Raw genomic sequence first — 26,296 nt, forward strand, 5'->3', positions numbered from 1 at the left:
ATTGGATATTCCAAGCGAAGCCAGGTCTTTCTCCACTTGGTCCTTCCAACGGAGTGAAGGTCTTCCTCTTCCTCTGCTTCCGGGGCGGGTACAGCGTCGAATACTGGGCTGGAGTGTTCTCGTCCATCCAGACAACATGACCTAGCCAGCGTAGCCGCTGCCTTTTAATTCGCTGAACTATGTCAATGTCGCCATATATCTCATACAGCTTATCGTTCCATCGAATGCGATATTCGCCGTGGCCAACGCGCAAAGGACCATAAATCTTTCGTAGCACTTTTCTCTCGAAAACTCGCAACGTCGACTGAAATAAGATAAAAACAAACAAACAATTTTATGTTGCTAATATGCGGGAATATACACCCATCTTACAATTATTTTTGTTTTAATTTGCCTGTATTTTGAACAGGGCTTTTCTGTATATTACCTGTTTTATAAATACAGGACTTTTTAATTTGGCCGAGCTCTTTATCCGGCTCGAAGGACCAAAAATGTTTGATTTGTGGTGTCAAGCATTGGCCTCAAAAAAGAATTTGTCATTCCTTACCACTGGTGGAGGAAATGAAAAGTCTTATTTCGAGGGAGAATTTATTCATTCTGATTTTATTTTATATTTTCCTAGCTTATATTATATATGTACAAATTTTACAACTATCTTAAATAACTAAATATATGTGTATGTTTGTATGTAATGCAGCATATTGTTTATTGCTGCTTGACATGGGGTTGTTTTCAAGTGTACAATTTAATACATGTGTGTGTGTGTGTCTAATGTTATCTCTTCTGTAAATTTATGACTTGTGTCCCATGCATTTTTATTATTATTAGATGCACATTGCATGTCAATGCATTATGTATAGATGTATATTAATACATAAATAGATATTTATATTTAGTAGAATTTCGGCTTTGCTGATATGTAAGAATGTTCAATGATATTTGAACATCGACTCATCAGCTGTAGACATCCTCCAAGCCTCTGCACCTTATAGCAGGGCGGGAATTATGAGTGAATTATAGAGTTTTTATTTGTCGAGAGACTACTTTGCTTCTCAATTTCCTACTCAGTCCGAAGTAGCGCCTGTTGGCAAGAGATATCCTGCGTTGGATTTCCAGGCTGACATTGTTGGTGGTGTTTACGCTGGTTCCAAGATAGACCAAATTATCCTCAACTTCAAAGCTATGACTGTTAACAGTGACGTGAGTGCCAAGTAGCGAGTGCGACGACTGTTTGTTTGATGACAGGAGATATTTCGTCTTGCCCTCGTTCACTGCCAGACCCATTTGTTTTGCTTCCTTGTCCAGACTGGAGAAAGCAGAACTAACGGCGCGAGTGTTGAGGCCGATGATATCTTTCTATATTTAGTTCTGCAGCTCGAACTATTTTCTCCAGAAGCAGGTTGAAGAAGTCGCACGATAGGGAATCAATCGTCTTGTCTGAAACCTCGTTTCGTATCGAACGGCTCGGAGAGGTCCTTCCCGATTCTAACGGAGCTTTTGGTGTTGCTCAACGTCAGCTTACACAGCCGTATTAGTTTTGCGGGGATACTAAATTCAGACATCGCGGCATAAAGCAACTCCTTTTCGTGCTGTCGAAAGCAGCTTTGAAATCGAAGAAGAGGTGGTGTGTGTCGATTCTCCTTTCACGGGTCTTTTCCAAGATTTTCCGCATGGTGAATATCTGGTCGGTTGTTGAATTGCCAGGTCTGAAGCCACCCTGATAAGGTCCAATCAATTTGTTGACGGTGGGCTTTAATCTGTCACAAAATACGCTCGATAGAACCTTATATGCGATGTTGAGGAGGCTTATCCCACGGTAGTTGGCGCAGATTGTGGGGTCTCCTTTTTTATGGATTGGGCATAGCACACTTTAATTCCAATCGTTTGGCACGCTTTCTTCCGACCATATTTTACAAAGAAGCTGATGCATGCTCCTTATCAGTTCTTCGCCGCCGTGTTTTAATAGCTCGACCGGCAATCCATCGGCCCCGCTGCTTTGTTGTTTGCCAAGCGGGTAATCGAGTTCGCCTTCTCCTGGCGTTGAGCGTTCGCTGCCATGCAGCAGGCTGGAGGTGTGTTTCCTCCATAATTTAAGTATGGTCTGGACATCGGTGGCTAGATCACCTTTGGGGGTTCTACAAGAGTATGCTCCGGTCCTGAAACCTTCTGTAAGCCGCCGCTTTTTTCGTAGAATTTTCGGGCATTAGCCCTGTCGACCAGCTTATCAAGCTCTTCATACTCACGCATTTCGCCCTCTCTCTTTTTCTGTCTGCAAATGCGTCTCACTTCCCTCTTCAACTCTCGGTATCTATCCTATCCCCGCATGTGTTGTGGTCGATTGTAACGTTGCGAGGTAGACAGCCTATTTTCTCTCCGCTGCGACACGGTACTCCTCGTCGTACCAGCTGTTCTTTTGCACTTTCCGAAAACCAATAGTTGCGGTTGCAGCTGTACGTAAGGAGCTTGAAATGCCGTCCCACAGTTCCCTTATACCGAGTTGTTGACGAGTGCTCTCAGAGAGCAGGAGTGCGAGCCGAGTAGAAAATCGTTCATCTATCTGTTGTGATTGCAGCTTCTCGACGTCGAACCTTCCTTGGGTTTGTTGACGTGCGTTTTTTGCTGCACAGTGACGGGTGCAAATCTTGGCTGCAAAAAGATAGTGGTCCGAGGCGATATTAGGACCTCGGAGCGCTCGCACGTCTAGAACACTGGAGACGTGTCTTCCGTCTATCACAATATGATCGATCTGGTTGGTGTTTTTAGATCCGGAGACAGCCAGGTAGCTTGATGAATCTTCTTATGGTGGAATCTAGTACTACAGATAACCATATTTCGGGTCCCGGCGAAGTCGAGCAGCCTCACCTCATTCGGGGTTGCTTCCTCGTGGAGGCTGAATTTACCCACCGTAGTGCCAAAGATACCTTCTTTGCCCACCCTGGCGGTAAAGTCGCCAAGCACGATTTTGACATTGCGATGAAGTGCGATGTAAGCGCTCCTAAAAGACATCTTTGGTCACATCGTACTTCTCTTCCGTCCGGGCGTGGGCGCAAATCAGCGATATGTTGAAGAACCTCGCTTTGATGCGGATTTTGGCTAGACGTTTATTCGCCGGAGAGAATGATAGTACTCGGCAACTGAGTCTCTCTCCCACCACGAATCCCACACCAAGGACCTACTCGTCTCTGTCCTTGTCCCGTCCATCGTATTTCTTGGGCGGCGGTGATGTCAGTCTTTATTTTCACGAGGAAATCAACCAGCTGGGTAGCGGCACCTTCCCAATTAAGGGACCGGACATTCCAGGTGCATGCCCTCAATTCGTAGTCCTTATTTCGTTTGCCATGGTCGTCATCCTTTTCATTGGTATGATTTTTTACGTTGCGGGTCGCAAACACAGCGCACAACCCTGCGAAGGCGACATTACACAAGATAATTTTTTATAAAAATGCACGGACCAAAAATGCAAATACACTTTTCGACTATACTCGCACTCATCAAGGTTTGTGACCGCACTCACTGAATTCACGATGGGAACTGATTGTGGAATCTTAAGAATTATTATAACATTATTGTCCTGAAAGGCGACGATTATTTTAATGTTTTTGTATCTGTCAAAGTCATCTATTAAGTCAAATTCAGAGTTTGTTAAAAGGTTCGTTGGAATTATTCCTAGCTTGCTAGAGAATATTATTCGTCCAATGTCGTCGATATGGTCACTGGAGCTATTTGCTATATATTTTTCGGGGTATACTTACTTTGCCTTTAGTTATGTATCCCTTTCTTTTTAATTTTAATGAAAGACCTTTTTTGGAACTAAGAACTCAGCACTTTTTTATATTATTCCTTTTGCGGGTACAATTCAATCTTAGAGTAATATATGTAAATATAAAAATAAATATTCAAATTTTTTACACAGTTTGATTAATTTTATGAACTTGTTCACTGTTATTTTCTGTGGTTTCACACCAATATGCGCGACCGAAACGGTTTTCCAAAATTCCAAATTTGGACCACAACTTTGACCACAAAGAAAATGTACGAGTTGGCGAAACGTATGGGCGTATCGGATACGGGCGTAGAAAAAACGAATTGGCGACGTGTGTCCTCTATGCGAGCGTAAAAAGCGAATTGTGATCCACCCCGATCTAACCAATCCTTTTTGATCGGTTAGGTGGTGAAAACAATAACGTATGGTGTGTGTGTAGTGTGGTTGGTTTGTTGCGTGGGGTTGCGTGTATGATGATGTAGGTTGTGTGCTGAATGTTGTGTTGTGTGATGAGAGTGAGTTGTGTGATGAATGTCATGTTGTGTGGCGGGGCGAGATCCCCTAGGCGAATTAATTGCCTAGAAGTCGCTGCAGCTTCTGTAGGGTGCTCACTACAGCACTGAAACCCGTCGCCCCCCGCTGGTTACGACGATGATGGTGCGGTGGTGTCTGCGAACGTGCACCTCGGGACTGCGTAGAGCGATGGGCTCTTCGGCGTTGAACGTGACTCCCATGCTGATGGTGCCGCTGTTGACCATGCCGGTGACCGATGGGCGTTGACTGAACCGAGCGTCGAGGAAAGCGGTGGAATAATGTGTGATGCGGTCGGTGGCAGTGGTACGACCCGTCGGACATGCACTCCAACGTAGCGTGCGTGTCTGCCAAGCATGTCATGCAGTGGCCGTGGGCTCTAGCGATCTGTTGGCGCTGAGCGGGCGTCATCGTCTTGAAAATGGTACAACTCTTCAGGACATGGGGTCGATGGCATAGGCAGCATCGCGGCGGTACATACTCCTCGAACTGCTCCTCGACCGCTTCCCTCACTGGTTGACCGGATGATTGGCTGGGCGGGCTTGTGCCTTTTTGGCTCCTTGGTGCGGCGATGGGTGCAGCGGATGCTGCATTTGCATTACTTGCGGACCTCACAGACTGGAGGTTATTACGGGTTTCCTCTACGTACATTTCTAGTGGAATAGGAATATGTATATTAACTTGGTTATGCTAGTAGTATGAAATATGCTACTCATTATATATGTATATGTGTATACTATATATATATAGATGTATGTATTTATGTATTGTAGATTACTTATATATGGATTTTTTTGTTTATTATTAACAGCGTTCATTATGCTTTTGATTTGTACGTACGGATTGCAAAACGGTGTATTTTTAATTGATTATTGTTTGATTTTATGTGTGCGTTTGCGTTCGCTTGTTTTCGGTGATCGGTTCTTCCGTATTTGGAAGAAAACACAATTTCACTAGTGGTCGAGTTAGTAGGCCAGTTTGTGTTCGCACATCTACTACTCTTATATGACCATCTCGTCCCCGATGTACCTTTTCAATGCGACCTAGTCGCCATTCGGTTGGGGGAAGGCATTCGTCCTGTATGATGACGCATTCGCCTGTACTGGGTTCCTTCTGGATCGTTTTCCATCGATATCTCTTATGGAGATCTTTAAGATAGTCCTCCTTCCATCTGTGGCTGAATTCATGATGGAGAATCTTGATTCTTTCCCATCGATTTATTAAAGTGAGTGAGTCTCCTTCTGTCTCAGGTATGGCGAGAAGAGGAGCTCCTCGGAGGAAGTGTCCAGGTGTAAGAGCTGTGAAATCGGAGGGATCTTGCGGGAGTGGTGATATAGGTCTTGAATTTAATACGGCTTTGATACGAGTTAGTAGTGTCGTAAACTCCTCATAATTGAATTTATGATTACCAGCCGTTTTCTTTAAATGGGACTTAAAGCTTTTCACTGCTGATTCCCAAAGCCCGCCCATGTGTGGAGAACATGGAGGTATAAACTGCCAATCGATCCCTTGAGGTGCATATTTTTTAACTATTTCAGGGGAAACTTCTTTCATAAAGTTTATGAACTCCTTTTCGGTGGCTCTTTGAGCTCCGATAAAATTTTTCCCATTGTCGCTCATAATCTTTGAGGGAAATCCGCGTCGTCCGACAAAGCGTGTGAATGCTGCGAGGAAAGCCGCAGTTGTCAGATCTGAACAAAGCTCGAGGTCTACTGCCTTTGTCGTAAAACATACATATACACTTTATGTAAAACTCACGGCAAACTCACCTGGTGATTTGACGACGACTTTAAAGCGGGGAAAAAATGACTCGTTGGACGGAGATGCGTACGGGCGTGCAGATCGTATTAGAAAGGGAGGCTGGCGCCGTCCGCCAGTCCCTTTTGTTGACTGTGTTTGGTGTCCTCGTGTGTGGTGTGAAAGGTGTGGTGTAGATGATGATGAGTTGGTGTGTGTGGGATGAATATTGGAGTATGATGTGTGGATGATGTGGATGGTGTAGCCGTGTTGAGTATGGTGTGTACGTTATTATATTAAGGAGGGTCAGGTGCTCATTTAGCCATCCCGGCCCCCCTAAACGACTGTTTAGTCTAAAAGGCGCTGCAACTGTTGCAGCGTTGCCACAACGCTGCTCAGCCCCGTAGACCGACGAGGTGGTGGTCCAGCCTGCCGACGCCGCAACGAGGTTACGCTTCGCTGGGGCGCGCCACGAGCTGCGGATTGGAAGCGGGGTATGCGGCCGTGCTGGATAGGTGGCCGATTCACTTCGCGTGCCGTGCTGCGATGTAGCAGCGTGTGATGCGGCCGGTGGCATATTTGGCACCGCCCTCGTGACTCACACGCTGCAGTTCCATGGGTATGTGACAGGCAGTTATGGCAATGCCCGTGGGCCTGGGCCACTTGCTGCCGTTGCACGGGTCGCATACCCCTAAATATGCCACAATGGTGCAGGCGATGTGGGCGCCGACAGATGGGGCACCTTAGGGCTTCCGTGGTCCGTGATGGGGGTGGTGGTGGTTGAGTGCCACCACGAAGTGCGGATTGAGGGGCCGCTGCAGACGCAGTCGCCAGTACCGGTGCCGGCGTCGTTGCCACCACAGATCGGGGCGCTGGAGTAGGCATGGTGCGTGGCGCATTGGTAGCCCGAGCTGTTGGCGCGGTTGCGACTGGTGTATCTACATCCATAGTGATCTAGGTATAAATGAGATTGTCAATTAGAAATCTGTCATACAATTAGATATTGGCAATCGTGCCACGATATGTGGCATGAGTGGGCCGTCGTATGGATCGACCATTTTTTGTTAGTTTTCTTTACGGTTTGTTAAGTTTATGTACGGTTTGTTATCTTTATTTACGGTTTGTTATTTTCGGACGGTTGTAATTTTTTAACAGGTTGTTATTTGCGTACTTTCTCGTGTTTTATTGGTTTCATTTGGTTCGTTTATTGTATAGCGATAATACCGGTTTATTTTTGAGGTTTTCGGATTCGCGATCATCGGAAGTTGGCAGAAAGCATAGCTTCACGAGCGGTCGGGTTAGCGTTCCGTTTTGCGTACGGAGATCAACGATTCGTATGTGACCGTCGGAGCCGTAATGTAGCTTTTCTATGCGGCCAAGCCGCCACTCGGTAGGGGGCAGACAATCATCATGAATGAGGACACAGTCTCAAAGTTTAGGCGCTTGTTCAGGAGTCTTCCAACGGTATCTTTTGTGGAGATCCTTTATATATTCGTCCTTCCATCGGCGGCTGAAATCATGATGGAGAATTTTAATTCGTTCCCATCGATTTAATAGAGATAGCGACTCCACGCCTGGCTCAGGAATGGCCAGGATGGGTGCTCCTTTTAGAAAATGCCCTGGAGTTAAGGCGGTGAAATCTGAGGGGTCTTGCGATAGTACTGTGAGTGGCCGTGAATTGAGAACGGCTTCAATTCGATTTAATAGCGTCGTGAACTCTTCGTAATTGAATTTATAATTTCCAGCTACCCGTTTGAAATGGGATTTGAAGCTTTTCACAGCTGATTCCCATAAACCGCCCATATGAGGAGCGCTTAGGGGTATAAATTGCCAGTTGATACCTTGAGGGGCGTACTTTTGTACGATGTCGGGTGACACTTGTTTTAAAAAATCCACAAATTGCTTTTCTGTGGCTCGTTGAGCTCCGATAAAGGTTTTGCCATTATCGCTCATGATTTTTGATGGGTAGCCACGTCGAGCGACGAAGCGAGCAAATGCCGCGAGAAAAGCATCCGTCGTCAGATTACTACATAGCTCAAGATGTACTGCCTTTGTCGTGAAACATACAAAGACAGCCACATAGCCTTTCATGAGAGTGGGAGACCTTAACATGGACGCCTTTACTTGGAAAGGCCCAGCAAAATCAACACCTGTTGTGGTGAAAGGCAGAGCGAAATTGCAGCGTTCCGGTGGAAGTGCTGCCATAATCTGCGTTCGCATCTTCTGTTTGTGCATAGTGCAAATCTTGCATGTGAAGATGCACTTCTTGATTTGCGGCTTAAGACGGGGGATATAATACTCCTGGCGTACCATTTGTTGCATGAGACGATGTTCGGCGTGTAGCATTAAGATGTGGATGTAGTGGAGGAACAGTGTGGCAAATGATGACCTCTCTGGGATTATTATGGGATGGCGTTCGTTATATGTTAGGCTCGAATTAGCAAGCCGACCGTTGCCTTTTGTAACTCTAGGTGCGTCACTGTGTTTCATGGAATATTATGTGATCCCTTAACTTTGCTTTTGAGTTGTTCTATGAATTTGAACATATAAGCGACTACTCTGAGCGCTTTTGGAAACGAGGAAAATCGTTCAAGGATGTCGGCATCATCCAATAATGTGTGAAAGGTGGCGATTTTTCGACCTTCTGGGGCGATAATGTTGCGCATGGGGGATTGTGGCCAAGAATCAGGAGATTCTATCAACCATCGGGGGCCATTCCACCAGAGGGTGGTAGTGGCAAGGTGCAGTGGCTTGCACCCTCTTGTACCTAGATCGGCAGGATTGTCAGCACTGGCTACGTGACGCCAAGTGGCTGATCCCACTAGGTCAAGAATTTGAGACGTTCGGTTAGAAATATACGTCTTCCATGCATGTGGTGGTTTTTCCAACCAGGCTAGTACAATTTTTGAATCGGACCACATATATAGTTTGCAATTTGTCATATTTAAATGCATTTGCACCATGGCTACTAATTTTGAAAGTAGTAGTGCGCCACATAACTCAAGTCGTGGGAGACTTATAGTTTTTAAAGGGGCCACCTTTGCTTCTAGCCATAATTCTTGTATTAAGATTTTCGCCTGGATCATAATTGGTGAAAGCCATCCTGCGGGGTCGAAAAGTTTTGTCACCGAGGATAAAATCTGTCTTTTCGTTATGGCTGATAATGCGGATATAGACTCTGTCGTGTATGAGAACTGGTCCGATATCGCATTCCATTGGATGCCTAGTGTTTTTGTGGTACTTTCCTTTTCGAAAATAAGGAAATTAGTGTCCAACAAATTTTCTTTTGGTATATTTTTTAATATACTTGGGTGATTCGCTGTAATCTTTTTTAATGGAAACCCTGCGGATGTGAGGGCTTGGATCACTTGTGATAAGGATTCGTATGCTTTTGGAAGAGTATGACTTCCTGACAAAATATCGTCTACATACGTTTGAGTTTTCAACACTTCAGTTGCCAGAGGAAACTCTGACTTTGTGTTGTCTGCCAATTCGTGGAGAGTAAGAATGGCTAAATATGGTGCACAGTTAACGCCAAATGTAACTGTTTTTAATTTGAAGTCGCGTAAAGGACTGGTGGGGGATCTTCGGAACATGATACGTTGAAAATCTTGGTCGTCTTTATGTACGCCTATTTGCCGATACATTTTTTCAACGTCCCCATTGAATACGTATTTGAACATACGCCAGTTTAATATCAGAAGCATTAAATCTGGTTGGAGTGTGGGTCCCGTAAATAGGATATCATTTAGGGAATTGCCTGAACTTGTGGTCTTCGAGGCATTAAAAACAACTCTTACTTTTGTTGTTTTTTTGTCTGGCTTTACTACTGCGTGATGTGGCAGGTAAAAGGAGTAGTATTTGCCGTTGACGATTTTCTCCCCTGGGTTTACTTCCTCCATATGATCTAAATGGAGGTATTCTTCTAAGACACCATCATATTCAGATTTGAGTTCGCCCTTTTTAAGTAGGTTTCTTTCCATACTTAGAAACTGCTGTATTGCAGAGGTGCGAGAGTGACCTAAGGCGAGTGTGTTAGGAAATTGTTGCTTAAGTGGTAGTCGTACGACGTACCGACCATTTTCTGATCTAGTGGTTGTGGCTTTGTAAAAATCCTCACAATACTGATCTTCAGGGGTTGTGACTGAGATGGGGGGGAGTTCTTCTAGTTCCCAAAATTTTCTCAATTGTGAATTGAGGTATTCATTTGAGACTTCCTCAACTTGAGTTGTTAATGTTGTAACTGGTTCCGCAACTAGTCCGCTTAGGACCCATCCGAAAATGGTATTTTGCGCCAGAAGTGTTTTGTTAATTTTCTCAATACCTTCGAGAATAATTTGTGGTATGAGATCGCTGCCTAATAGTAGATCTATTTGAGCGGGGGTGTTGCAGTTTGGGTCTGCTAGCTTTAGGTGTGAAACCTTTTGCCAATGCTTGCTATTTATATGATAGCTTGGTAGCATGTTGGTTAATTGCGGTAAGACAATAGCTTCTGCTTGTATGCGTTTATCCGCTTTGGGGGAAAAGAGGGTAATGGGGCAGATTTTATTTGAGTTTTGAACAACTCTTCCGCCCATTCCCGTGATTTCAAAATTGGCCAGTTTTGTTGGCAACTGAAGCCTGTTTTGAGCCCTAGACGCTATAAATGATCGTTGTGATCCTTGGTCTATTAAGGCTCTGAGTTTGAACAGTTCTCCTCGGTGTTCGATGGAGACAACTGCTGTGGGTAATAGTACCCTACTGTGGTTTTCGCTATGTAGCGTTTGGGTTTTCATCGCCTTTGAGCAGCATGGTGCTTCTTGGCAGTTTTCAGGATTTGTTGTGGCAACTAATCCTGTTGCTCGTTTTACGTTTGCATTGTTTGGGGGTGAGCTGGAAAAATGTGTTATATGTAACATTGAATGATGTCTTTTATGGCAATAAACGCAATTAAATTTGCTTTCGCAATCTTTAAGCGTATGCGCATGTGACAGACAGTTGGTACATAATTTTTTCGTTCTTACGAAATTGTTTCGATCGCTAACATTCATTTTTTTGAATTTTTCGCACAATTTTAATTTGTGACCTCCTCTGCACAGTTCGCATGACGTTTGTTTATATTGTTCGGAAGAGAACGATTGATTTTTAAAAAAGTTTCTATTTGAATTATTGTGGCTACTTGCTTGGGGTCTATTGAAGCTTCTATTGAGGTCGTTTTGAACGTTTTTCGTCCTGACTAGTTTTTTATCTACCCTTTCTGCGATTTCATATTGGGTAGTAAGAAATTCTTTCATTTGCTGCCACGTTAAGCACTTTCTTCGCGATGAGAGCGATTGCTCCCACAAAAGTAACGATTTTTCTGGTAATGCAGCTGTGCATATATTTACCAGAATGGGGTCCCAATTATCTGTGGGAATATTCTGTGTTGATAAAACAGACAAACAATTTGAAACCGTGGATTGAAGCTTTATGAATTCTTCACTGGTTTCTTTCTGAATTTTTGGTAAATTCATTAGTATCGTCACTTGCTTGTCGACCAATATTCTCTCGTTTTCGTAACGTGCTTTAAGAGCTTCCCAAGCAAAATTGAAATTTTCGTCATTGAGAGCGAACTGTTTGACTATTACGCCTGCCTGACCTTTGGTTTTGTATCTGAGGTGATACAACTTCTGTGCTTGTGATAATTTAGGATGGTTTATGTACACAGCTGTAAACATGTCCCGGAAGGACGGCCACTGTTCATAACCACCATGAAATATATCTGTGTCGCATACTGGCACTTTAAGGTGAATGCCTGAACTTGCCTCTTGGGCTTGTCTTTGTGGCAGCTCTACTCTCGGTTGTGGAGTAGGTGCAATTGCTCTTAAAAGCTTTAGTTGATGCAGTTGGCAGTGTTCATACTTGGTGTATGCCGAGGATTTAAAATTTTCTGGTAGATCTGAGTCGTCAGATTCTACGATTGCGTCATATGCCGCTTGTAGACGTGTCCAGAAATTGTCTAAATTATCTTTTTTAATTTCTAAGACCGATTCCGAATTGTCTTGAATCGGTGAAGTTGAAAATCGAGTGCAGTATCGTATCAAACTGTCACTCTCAGCAATGAATTTTGTATAAGAAATATCTTTACCCCTCTTTAGTTTTGTAGCACCTTGCTTTGAGCGTGTAGCTTCAGCCGGTGTACACGGACTTTTTTCGTCTGAAATCATTTTTGGAACTTTTAGCAACTGAGTTGTTTTAGATTCCTTTGAGTCTGAGCTCATTTAAAAGATGTATATAATAAATCAAGACGTCTTAGTAAAAACTAGACTTGTAGCTAATTAGAAAAAGTTTCGTATATAAGATTTTGAATTGAAGACTCTTTTGTATGTAAGAGTTTCAAAGAGAATGAATAAGCCCAATGGCTTTTTGATAGCCGAACTTTCAAAATTTTTTTGTATATATGTATGTATATGCACTTATAACGGGTGATTTTTTTGAGGTTAGGATTTTCATGCATTAGTATTTGACAGATCACGTGGGATTTCATACATGGTGTCAAAGAGAAAGATGCTCAGTATGCTTTGACATTTCATCATGAATAGACTTACTAACGAGCAACGCTTGCAAATCATTGAATTTTATTACCAAAATCAGTGTTCGGTTCGAAATGTGTTTATCGACAAATTTTGTTCAGCGATGAGGCTCATTTCTGGTTGAATGGCTACGTAAATAAGCAAAATTGCCGCATTTGGGGTGAAGAGCAACCAGAAGCCGTTCAAGAACTGCCCATGCATCCCGAAAAATGCACTGTTTGGTGTGGTTTGTACGCTGGTGGAATCATTGGACCGTATTTTTTCAAAGATGCTGTTGGACGCAACGTTACGGTGAATGGCGATCGCTATCGTTCGATGCTAACAAACTTTTTGTTGCCAAAAATGGAAGAACTGAACTTGGTTGACATGTGGTTTCAACAAGATGGCGCTACATGCCACACAGCTCGCGATTCTATGGCCATTTTGAGGGAAAACTTCGGACAACAATTCATCTCAAGAAATGGACCCGTAAGTTGGCCACCAAGATCATGCGATTTAACGCCTTTAGACTATTTTTTGTGGGGCTACGTCAAGTCTAAAGTCTACAGAAATAAGCCAGCAACTATTCCAGCTTTGGAAGACAACATTTCCGAAGAAATTCGGGCTATTCCGGCCGAAATGCTCGAAAAAGTTGCCCAAAATTGGACTTTCCGAATGGACCACCTAAGACGCAGCCGCGGTCAACATTTAAATTAAATTATCTTCAAAAAGTAAATGTCATGAACCAATCTAACGTTTGCGTTTTATGCGTTTTTTTTTTTTAAAAAGTTATCAAGCTCTTAAAAAATCACCCTTTATGTTTGGACGCGAACTCTTTTGCTTAAATAAGAGTTTTGAACGAAATGTTTAGACGTGAACTCTTTTATATAAATAAGAGTTTTCCAAATCACGTAAAGAATATCGCTTAAATTTGATTTTGTTATTTATTATAGACCGGAAATTTTTTATATGTTAATTTTTCTATGTATTTTGTTTTATATATGCTTTATTGTCCAAATACCCTATAGGGTATACCTATAGGCGGATATTTTATTTGTTATGTGCTAATGAGCGCTCGTATTAGAGATCACTGCACCTTGTACATATGCATGTATGCACATATGTATTACGCTTTGGTTTTTTACACAATCCTGCTTGTTTTTGTTGCCCAAAAATCAAGGGGTATTGCGGGACATATGCCAATGTGGACTTCGAATATACTTTATACGCAATCCTGCTTGGTTTTGTTAGTCAAAATCCAAGGGGTATCGCGGAACGTATGCCAATGTGGACTTTGAAGCAATAAGCGTATGTACAGTACTTGTCCAATAAATTACGAACGAAGTAAAAAATAGTTCTAACTTTAATAATTAATAAAAACATAAATATTTGGCTAATTTTAGAAAAAAATTATTTTTTATAAGCTATATACATTAAACTTAAATTATTATATTTTTGTATTGAATAATATTCAATATTTTGTCGCCATATATATATATATATTTTTTTGTTTTTTTGCTCTCGTTCGTAATTTATTGGACAAGTACTGTACATATGTGGCAATATACTTTTGTACAAATATTTAATTACGAAAAGTTGTTATAAAAACCTGTTTTGTCATATATATATTAGTTATATATTTGTACCCAATGTCGATTGGGTATTTGTTCCAGTATATATTGACTATATTTATATGCGCCCGTATGTGCATATATATATACGCGTGTATATATATACGTATATATGTTTGTACGAAAAACACCGAAAAGAGAGTTAACCGACCGTAGGTAATTTCACTTGTTAGTCAGAATGTATATAATTTGTGTAACTGCGCCGCATATACATAAGTATGTATGTATATATGTACGCAGTGAGACGAGGCCGCGAAAAGAAAATAGAATGATGATGAGAAAATATACGTATGTATGTACTAAATGTAGATATTTGCAATATGGATATATGCATATGATTCGCGTAGTAAAGGAGCCCTTATGCTCTTTATGTGTTTTTATAAATATATGTGAAATGTATGTACATATGTTTGAATGGTATAAAATTTAATTCGCAAATACGCGTTTCTTGTTTTTTTTTTTTCTTTGATTGCCGTAGCTTATTTTAAGCAATCCTGCTTATACTTGGTGAAGTATAAGGGGGCTAGCTGGAAATTTCGCAAGTAAATACTTGAACTTTTATATGTATATATTTTTTAGGGGTAGTTTTGTGTCAAAACACAACGGTAAGCATTTACCGGCAATCACTAATCTGTTATACGCAGTACCAAACTGCTTTGTTAGCGGTTTTCGGTTTTTACCGGAAAATAAACCGAACACCAAAAACAGTTTGGTAACGGTTTTTAATTTTGATACAATTTTAATTTTTTAATTTTTTTTGTTTTCTTTTCGACCGGAATTTTGGTCTGAACCGGAAATTTTATATTTTAGACTTTAACCCATACATATGATATAATATATAAAAATTTAAAGGAGACGATACAACTCACTTGGATTGCCACCAGGGGCTTTTGTATATAATATGTAATATGAGTGTATTTGTCTGTGTGTATATGCCAGTGCCTGTGCCTGCGCTTGTGCCTTTGCTTGTGTCTTTGTTTCTTTCCCCTATCCTTTGCTGTTGGTTGCTGTGGTGAATCCCTGGTGCCTTTGTGTTTTCGTTTTTCTTTTTTCTTTATTCTTTTTTTTTTTTTATGCGTTATTGTACCCAAACTTCACTTATTCCCTTATTTTCACCTTTTCACTTCACTGATGGTTTAGACCTTTTTTTTGTTTTTTTTGTGTTAGTTGTGCTTTGCTTTCCACCTTATCATTTATCACGCATGTGTATGTATGTATATTGTATGAGAAAATAGATGAATATAAAACCTTTTTTTTTTTTTTGTCACTGCACGTTTTCACTCACTGCTTTTTATGTTGTATGTATGTATATATACATATACATATTTGTATTTGGTTGCCAAATTTGTTTTTCTGTTTTTGACTTTTTCACTAACTTTTTACATACACATAAATGTATGTATATTGTATGTGTATGACACTGCACTTTTATCACCTTTTTTTTTTTTTGGTTTAGCACACTGCGCTCTTTTGTCTCGATTGTGTTATTTTTTTTTTTGCTTGTTATATGTAAAGATATATGTATATATAGATATATATATATTTGTTCGTTTTGTTCAGCACTGCACTCTTCTCCGTTGTTTTTTTTTTTTTGCACTTTGTACGTTTCTTCACTGTTTTACATATTATGCCTTTTTGTACATGTATATATTTTTTCGTTTTTGCCAACTTTTGTCACCAATCGTTTAAAAAATTTTTTTTTTTTTGTTTTTCCCAAAGATTTGTCACTACCGGTGTATTTCTTTTCTTCCCGTTTTGTCACCAACGGGGTTTTTTTTGTTTTGTTTTTTTTCACTACCGTTTTCTCTGCCGTGATTTTTTTTTTTTTGGTCTAACTGTCTAACTGTTTTAAGCTCCGGTTTTTTTTTTTTTCTTTTTTTCCTCACCAACACTTTTTTTTGTTTTTTGTCTTAGTTAACGCGATACCGTAACACCGGACCGATTTTTATTATTCTTGTTATTTATTTTATTTATTTTTTATATATATATATATTTTTATATATATATTTTTTTTTTTTTTTTGTATTATTACCACTGCTGCCGTTCGGTACGGCTTCGAAGGACCATATACACTTTATGTAAAACTCACGGCAAACTCACCTGGTGATTTGACGACGACTTTAAAGCGGGGAAAAAATGACTCGTTGGACGGAGATGCGTACGGGCGTGCAGATCGTATTAGAAAGGGAGGCTGGCGCCGTCCGCCAGTCCCTTTTGTTGATTGTGTTTGGTGTCCTCGTGTGTGGTGTGAAAGGTGTGGTGTAGATGATGATGAGTTGGTGTGTGTGGGATGAATATTGGAGTATGATGTGTGGATGATGTGGATGGTGTAGCCGTGTTGAGTATGGTGTGTACGTTATTATATTAAGGAGGGTCAGGTGCTCATTTAGCCAATACAAAAACAGCCGCATACCCTTTTCTAAATGTAGATGGTCTTAACATTGAGGCCTTTATCTGGAAAGGTCCAGCAAAATCAACCCCAGTAATAGTAAAAGGTAAAGCATAATTGCAGCGTTCAGGTGGTAAAGCTGCCATGATCTGCGTGCGCATTTTATGTTTGTACAAGGTACATTGTTTACACATAAAAATCGTCTTTTTAAGTTGTGGCTTTAGTCGCGGTATATAAAATTCTTGCCGGACCATTTGCTGCATCAAGCGATGCTCACCATGTAGTGTAAGCTGATGAAGGTATATTAGGAATAAATGAGTAAACCGGAATTTCTCAGGTATAATAATGGGATGTTATTCGTTATAACTAAGGATGGAGTTCGCTAATCTTCCATTTGCCCTTATTAATCCCTTAGCGTCCGAGAATGGATTTAAAACGAGAAGAGAGCTTCCCTTTTCGAGTGGTCGTCTTTCGACCAACTTTGCTTTCTCTCGACTGAAATAGCGAGTTTGGGTGTAGGTAATGAGACTAACTTAGGCATGTTGCAAATCGGTATGCATTAGTTGTACGCAAGGATCATTGGGTGCTCCTTTCATTTTTAGTTTAAGTCTTTGAATGAATTTGTGCATGTAAGCGACTACTCTTAGTGCTCTAGCAAATGAAGAAAATTGGTGGAGAATATCATCCTCTTTGGGAGTGATATGAAAATTTTCAATTTTCCGACTTTCCGGCGGTATTATATTACGAGCGGGAGACTTTGGCCAGAATTCTTGTGATTCTGTTAGCCATGTTGGACCATTCCACCAGAGTGTAGTGCTGGTGAGGTGCAGTGGCTTGCAACCTCTTGTCCCAAGATCCGCTGGGTTATCCGCACTTGCAACATGTTGCCATTTTGCTGGGCCAACTAAGTCTAGAATTTGGGATATTCGGTTAGATACATAGGTCTTCCAGCAATAGGGTGGTTTTTCTAACCATGCTAAAACTATTTCTGAGTCTGACCAAAGATACGTTTTATGATCGGTTAATTTCAGATGGGTTTGAACTATTGAAATTAATTTTGCTAACAGAAGAGCACCATTCAGTTCAAGCCGTGGCAGACTGAGTGTCTTCAAAGGTGCAACTTTGGCTTTGGCTACCAAGAGGTATGCAGATATTTTGTTATCGTACTGTGTGAGTACGTAAACTGTTGCGCAATAAGCCTTTTCAGAGGCATCACAGAAACCGTGTAATTCTGTGTTAATGTTAGGGGTGAAATTTACCCATCGAGGGATTCGAATTTCTGATATAGTATGCAAATTGTTAGCAAATTGTACCCATTTTATTAAACGTACGGGTGAATAATTCTCCTCTATGTTTAATAGCGATGACCGCAGTGGGTAAAAGTATTCTGCTTTCATTCTCTGAATGAAGAGCTTGAATTTTTGCTGCTTTAGAGCAACATGGTTGTTCTTCCCTTTTTTCGGGATTTGAGATTTCGGGATTATCATTTTTGGTTGTAGTGACTAACCCGGTGGTTTTATGAAATTGATTTTGCTTCATATTTTGAAAATTTGTAATATGAAGCAATGAGCGATGTCTTCGTTGACAGTACAAACAAGTAAATTTGCTTTCACAGTCTTTTGTCGTATGAGCATTCGACAGACAGTTGATGCAAAGTTTATGCTGTCTGACAAGATTGTTTCTGTCAGAAACGGATAATTTTTTAAATTTCTCGCAAGCTCTTATATTGTGACCTCCTTTACATATTTCACATAATGATTGCCAATGATTTGTTTGATTTGTCACAAATGTTTGGCTTCTATTAGCGTGCCTATTATATTGTGTATTATTGCTGGCTTGGGGTTTAAAAAAGTTTTTATTCGACTCATTTTTATTAGTTTTTTGCTTGACTATTTTTTTGTCAACTCTCTCAGCTATTTCGTACTGAGTTGTTAAGAAGTCTTTCATTTGATGCCATTTTGGCGATTTTTTTCTTGCCACTAGTGATTGCTCCCAGCGTAGCAAAGCAGCATCAGGCAGTGTTGCTGCACAAATATTCACTAGGATAGGGTCCCACGATTCTGTGGAAATCTTTTGTGTTTCTAACACAGATAAACAATTAGTCACTGTCGAGTATACTTTCTGAAACTCTTGGCTGGTTTCTTGTTGGATTTTTGGTAAATTCATTAAAATTGTTATTTGGTTGTCTACCAATACTCTTTCATTTTCGTATCTTTCGACCAGTGCTTCCCAGATTAAAGTTTTCGTCATTTAGAGCGAAACGCTTGACGATACTGTCAGCTTCCCCTTTTGTTTTATATCTGAGATGATACAGCTTTTGAGCTCGTGAAAGTTTGGGATGGTTAATGTATACGGCAGTCAACATGTCCCGGAAGGACGGCCACTGCTCATAACCTCCGTGAAAAACTTCAGTATCACAAGCTGGCACTTTCAAGAATATACCTGTATCAATTTCTTTATTTTGAGTCGTACCTACTCTCGGAGGAGGACTAGTGGCTCTACATGGCCTTAATAAATTTATTTGGTCCAATATCATTGCCTTCGTAATTTCATATTGTTCGAGGCAGTTTTCATATTTAGCTGACGCCGAAGCTTTTATGTTTTCTGGGAGTTCAGCATCGTCAGTATCTAGTACTGTATCGTATTCTAAATTTAGAACCGATTCTGTGTTATCATTAATTGGGGAAGCAGTAAATCTTGTGCAGTATCTAACAAAACTGTCACTTTCAGTTATGAACCTTGACACTAAATTATCTTTGGTTCTTTTTGAAGTTATACTTCTTATACGACGCCGGAAAAGGTTGCGATAGATTCTGGGGTCAATGGCGGTGTTGGTGGTAAGCGCCTAGAATGTCCCGATTGTGAACACTGGTTCGAATCTCAACAGGACTTATTTTTAATTTTTTTTTTTTTTAATTTTTTGCTTTTTAACATCGTATACTATACTAATAAATATTTTTCTTACTAATAGAAATTAAATTTATCACAGCAATATTATGTATATGGATATTGCTGTGATAGATAAATTTATTGCGAAAGCAAATGTTCTACAAATGTATATGTATATTCTATACTTAAACAAAATTATTAGAACCATCGTATGTTTCTTGCATGCATAACCAAATCATACTTAAGTCATCGCAACCTAAGTGTCAATGGTGGTGTTGGTGGTAAGCGCCTAGAATGTCACGATGTGAACACTGGTTCGAATCTCAACAGAATTTATTTTTAATTTTTTTTTTAATTTTTTGCTTTTTAACATCGTATACTATACTAATAAATATTTTTTTTTTCTTACTAATAGAAAATAAATTTATCACAGCAATATACATACACATAATATGTATATACATATACATAATATGTATATACATATACATAATATGTATATACATATACATAATATTGCTGTGATAAATTTAATTTCTATTAGTAAGCAAAAAATTAAAAATAAATTCTGTTGAGATTGTAGCCCGTGTTTTAAAAGGAGGGAAAACAGTACAATATTATCGTGAATACCGAGCACGAAAGAAAGCAGAGCGGGAAAAGGAGAAATTGGAAATGATGAATCAACGATCGTCAATTCACCGATAACTGCTGGGCTTTCAACGCGTGTTGATGGATTACAAAAGATACATATATGGTAACGCTGCATATTCCCTTCCGCAACGAAGAGACAGAACTTCTTTCCGGATTAAAATTCCTTCATTTAGACTTTGCTTTATAAAATGTGCATAATAAAATTATAAAATGCGAATTTAAGTTTTCTTTCATAGAAAATGTTATGCATTCTGAACACCGCTAAGAAGTATAACTTCTTCCGCGCGTAGGGACTCCACGCACCTCTTTGAAGTTATACTTCTTATACGACGCCGGAAAAGGTTGCGATAGATTCTGGTTGCGCAACCTTCCATATAAATGTAACGCAAGGTTGCGCAACCTCGCTCCATCCATATGAATGTAACGCAACCTTGTCTGCGAAGATGTGCGAGCAGCAAGCGAAGCGGTGACAATCGGCGATCGTTTGTTCGTTTCTTTCGGCACAGCTCGGCTTTTCTACCAACAAGACAACGTTGCCATGCTTATGCTGTTGTTGTTTTTGTTTTCGTAGAACAATGTTTCAATTTTTGGTCGGTGACATATTCATATGTGTGCGCATAAATATGTTTGTATGCTTGTGCATTATTGAAGTTATACTTCTTTTTCTTTTCGTTTGTTCTGCGAATTCTCAACTATTTTGTGTGACTTTTAATTGAAATACTCTGCGTTGGCCTTTCAGAATCACACAGAATCATTTCTGTGGTTTTTGAAATCGACCCCCGAGGACGAGGTATATCGTTTTATCTGGGAGCGTGAGATTTAAGAAAATCGCTCGCTTACAAGGGATAAAACGACTTCTGAGTGACGATTTTAATGAATAAATTCACAGAATCATTTCTGTGCTTTTGGAAATCGACCCACGAGGACGAGGTATATCGTTTTATCTGGGAGCGTGAGATTTAAATTCATTAAATTAAATTCATTTCTAATTTTGTCTTTTGGCATATTAGAAATGTTTCTTCGAAAATCGCTCGCTTACAAGGGATAAAACGACTTCTGAGTGGTGATTTTAATGAATAAATTTCTTTTGGTTGAAAATACTCTGCGTTGGCCGTTAAGAAGTTAAGACTATACTTCTAAGGGATCACAGCAATATTATGTATATGTTTATACATATTATGTATATGTATGTATATTGCTGTGATAAATTTATTGCGAAAGCAGAGCGGGAAAAGGAGAAATTGGAAATGATAGCTGGCAGCCAACCGAGGAAGAGGAAAACAGCTGAGGAATATCAGAGAGCGCGTAAAAAGATTCAACGTCTGCTGTTTCATCAATCTCTGCGGGAGCATCTATAACTACTGATGAATCAACGATCGTCAATTCACCGATAACTGCTGGGCTTTCAACACGTATTGATGGATTACGAAAGATATATGGTTACGCTGCATATTCCCTTCCGCAACGAAGAGACAGAACTTCTTTCCGAATTAAAATTCCTTCATTTAGACTTTGCTTTATAAAATGTGCATAATAAAATTATAAAATGCGAATTTAAGTTTTCTTTCATAGAAAATGTTATGCATTTCTGAACACCGCTAAGAAGTATAACTTCTTCCGCGCGTAGGGACTCCACGCACCTTTTTTTTTTTTTGTTTGCCACCCTGCTTTGAGCGTGTAGCTTCTGCGGGTGTGCTTTGTGATTTGTCATCATCAGCCATTTTCGGAATTGCTAATAATTGAGGTGTTCTTGGTTTAACCTCTTTTGATTTTTCCGATTGCATTTATAAAATTAAATTGTAAGCTTTGAGCTTTGAAATGCAAATAAAAAGAAATTGGTAATATGGGCAAATGTGTAAATGAAAAGAAAAATATATTTGAAACTTTTGTTATTAAAAGTATTATTAAATGATATAATATAAATTTACGAACACGTATTTAAATTGTCAAAATCAAAAAAAATGTTTGTATACAATTATAATTCTTCTTATTATTATTATTATTCTTTTTTTACCTTGTATTATTTAAACGTATCTGCGATATACTTGCGATTAATTTGTATTCCTTAGTACGTCTATCTTTTGAGATAAGAACGCAAAAGGAAGGAAAATAAAAATGACGCAAAAATATACGTATGTATGTATGTAAATTTATATGCATATAGTTATGCTTAATGTTTCTGTTCTCTTGTTTCCCTTATCGCACAATTGTCATATATGTACATAAGTATGTATGTAATACGTATGTATGTATATGCAATATAACGAAATGCACGGAAAACAAGTATACATTTTTTTATATATTCTTAAATATGTCAATATTAAATATATGTATGAGTACGTATGCAAATGTTTTGTTAATTGCATACGTTTGCTCAAAAAGCACGCGAAAAAGAAATTGCGATAAATACTCGATAAAGATGCGCATACATAAATATGTCTGTTAGTTAATTTTAATTTTTCAACGTTTCAATGTTGATATGGATATCCTCCGTGTACATGCATTTCGATTCCGTTTTGTTCCGCTTTTTTTTCCTTCTTTTAAAGTTCGCTGACCGGAGTAATAAATATTTTTTATATATTATTACTTGTATGTAGATATGTTTGTATTTGTAACCTTTTTATTGGTACGTTATATTAAGTCAGAGAGACAACGTGAGAGAGATAACGAGAAATAGTTGGATCGCGATATACATATGTACATACCAGAGTCCTGCACGAGTAATTAAAAAAGTAACATGTTAGCAAGCGGCGATGCCGATGCGGCGAGTACACGCTACGTAACGGTACTTTGGCATCGTGGGCATCGGCATCGAGGGTATCGGCATCGCGGGCATCGCCGATTACTAACATGTTACCAGTGGTCGGCATTTCTTAGAACAATTGTGGAAACTAACTTCACACGTACGCTTACGCTCTATCGCAGAGCCGCTCAAAATTTTTCATGCCTATACTCGGAGTATAGGCAAGCAAATGCAGTCGAAGCATGTACGCTATGACGCTAATTCTGCCAGCGTCAAAAATACACTCGAAATACAGGAATTCAGTTTCGAATAAGCATATAGAGGACTTAATGAGAATCAAAACTTACGATCTTGAAGTCGATATAGAAAAAATCATGGAAAGTTAAAAAAAATTAACTTAAAATTATTGTTGTTCTTAATTGCTTTTTTAATCAAAAACCATAATTTTTTATTTTTTTCTAAATTTTTAATAACAAAATAACCAAATAGCACGATTTCACTCAGTGTACTAAGCAAGCGCGTGCACACAATCATACGCTAGCAGATATCAAATGTGTGATTGTATGCGTTGGTAAATAAATTGCGCATTATTTTTAGCGGCTCTGCTCTATCGTTCAGTCGTTGTCGAGCCAGCAACGAATTAACATCATGTAAGACTATAGCGTTCCATTTGCCATTGACGATACCAGATAGTAATCGTACGATGCCACTATGCCGCGATGCCGATGCGCAATGTTACCTTCGCATCGTGGTAATCGTCAGAAGTGTTACTTAGTAAAGTAATCGTACGATGCCTACCTTAATCGTGCAGGCCTCTGGTACATACACAAATATCAACTGTTATGTTATTGTTGTTGTTTTTTTTTCCTCTGCCTTTGCTTATATGTTAAAGCGATTCTGCTTGTTGCTTTGTTAGCACAAGGGGTATCACCAGAACTTGCAAGTAATAATACTTGGCTTTGAAAATTTTTATTTTTTTTTGTAGTGTGTTTAGAGACACGAAGTAAGCTTGAAGACAGGTAATTTAACAACAGTTTTTCAAAAAATTTTCCTTAAAACAGTTGACTTATGCATGTACCATATATATGTATGTATGTATGTATATGCACATATGTATGTATTTATGTATATTTTATACGATTTAGTAGCTTTTCTTATATGTGTACATATGTATGTATTTGCATTTTTTTTTTTTTGCTCGCCTTTGCTTATTTGCTTATTTATTATAGGCGACCCTGCTTGGTGCTTTGTTCGCCCAAGGGGTATCACCAAAACATGCAAGTAATAATACTTATTAACTTATTAACTGTATGTCGTATTACAGCTCAAACTGTATTTTAACATACATATGCGCATAAATACTTTTATTAAAAATTAAATTGGAAAGGACTCACTTTTTTTCTCCGCCAAGGGTTTTTGGGCAATACTTATGTATGTATGTATGTGTTGTCTCTAGGTCGTTTCTCTTTTTGGTTTTCATTTTCCCTTTGATGTTTTCCGTGTTTAGTTTGTAGTCTGTTCCCACGTTGCTGGTACTCCTTGTTTGCTCTGCCGTATGTTTGGTGTTTTTGTCACTGTATGTATATATGTACTTGATATTTCAGCACTGCACTCTAAGTCTTTTTGTTTGCTCTGCCGTATGTTTGGTGTTTTTGTCACTGTATGTATGTATGTACTTGATATTTCAGCACTGCACTGCACTCTAGGTACAAGTATGTGTTGTTTCTATGTTTTATTTTCACTTCACTTTAGTTTTATTTTATTAGTTAATTTGTATTATATCGCGCCCGTTTATGTATTAAGCAAAGTTGAGGTTATTGACCTTTCTTTTGTGTTATAACGCGCCCGTTTAATATATAGTTATAATAATTCCTTCACTTTTTTGTTTTTTCTTTATGTATTGTATCGTTCTGTATTTAATTTTTATATAATTTTTTTTTTTCACTTGTAGTTTTTTATCTTTCATACATAGGTGCCTTTCTGAGCGGCTCGAAGGACCATTTGTTCGCTGGAGCTATTTGCTATATATTTTTCGGGGTATACTTACTTTGCCTTTAGTTATGTATCCCTTTTTTTATTTTAATGAAAGACTTTTTTTTGGAACTAAGAACTCAGCACTTTTTTATATTATTCCTTTTGCGGGCACAATTCAATCTTAGAGTAATATATGTAAATATAAAAATAAATATTCAAATTTTTTACAGAGTTTTGATAAATTTTTATGAACTTGTTCACTGTTATTTTCTGTGGTTTCACACCAATATGCGCGACCGAAACGGTTTTCCAAAATTCCAAATTTGGACCACAACTTTGACCACAAAGAAAATGTACGAGTTGGCGAAACGTATGGGCGTATCGGATGCGGGCGTATCGGATGCGGGCGAATTGTGGTCCACCCCGATCTAACCAATCCTTTTTGATCGGTTAGGTGGTGAAAACAATAACGTATGGTGTGTGTGTAGTGTGGTTGGTTTGTTGCGTGGGGTTGCGTGTATGATGATGTAGGTTGTGTGCTGAATGTTGTGTTGTGTGATGAGTGTGAGTTGTGTGATGAATGTCATGTTGTGTGGCGGGGCGAGATGCCATAAAGTCGCATAAACAAGCCCGTTAGTGACAAACGAAAAAAAAACCGCAAAAAAAAAAACTGTGAAAACAAAATTTTTTTAAACACCGGTGGCAACAAAGTGAGAAACAGATCCGTTGGATAATAAAATAAAAAAAGTACCGGTAGGATAAAACCTCCACAAAAAACAAAAACAAAATTTTTTACCGGTAATGCCAAAAGCAGATCTTGAAAACTTATACTATACATACATATTTACATATATACAAACTCTTATATACATATGTGCAAAATTTGTCAAGACGTACAAAGTGAAGTGTTACAAAATAAAAGTGAGATGACTAAAAGTGCTAAACATAAAAAACATGCGCATATATAATATACATACATATATGTATGTATGGTGAAACAAAAAAAAAAGAGAGAAAAGTGAGGTGACAAAGTTGTGCACAAACGAAAAAAAAAAGTAAACAAGCATTATTACAAACAAGCACAGCGCCGTAACAACAAAGGCCCAAAGTGAGACATAATTGGAATCTGGAGCACAACCACAACACCAGCAGCAAACGGACTTGGGGAGGAGAAAAACAGGCACAAACCATCACAAAAAGGCACACGCAATACATACACACATACACACTTACAAGTATTATCCCCAAAAAGCCCCTGTCGGAAATAAAAGTGAGTGGTATCGTTTTCCAACAGTACTGTATTTTTATACTTTTTATACATAAATGTATGTTTAAAATTCAAAAAACAAAAAACAAAATATATTTTTTCTAAATTACGGTCTGACCAAAATTGCGGTCAAACAAAACCCGTTACCAAACTGTTTTCGGTATCCGGTTTATTTTCGGGTAGAAACCGCA

At 39.1% G+C, this 26,296-nt stretch overlaps 2 pseudogenes; both read left to right on the top strand.

Annotated features, from left to right (window-relative positions):
• Positions 1 to 20,857: 20,857 nt before the first annotated feature.
• On the top strand, positions 20,858 to 20,987 carry LOC125776915 (small nucleolar RNA U3; annotated as a pseudogene).
• A 12-nt stretch (positions 20,988 to 20,999) lies between these two features.
• Positions 21,000 to 21,186, top strand: LOC125776975 (small nucleolar RNA U3; annotated as a pseudogene).
• Positions 21,187 to 26,296: the final 5,110 nt, after the last annotated feature.

Source organism: Bactrocera dorsalis, chromosome 2, assembly GCF_023373825.1.
Source record: "Bactrocera dorsalis isolate Fly_Bdor chromosome 2, ASM2337382v1, whole genome shotgun sequence".
Classification (NCBI taxonomy): Eukaryota; Metazoa; Arthropoda; class Insecta; order Diptera; family Tephritidae; genus Bactrocera; species Bactrocera dorsalis.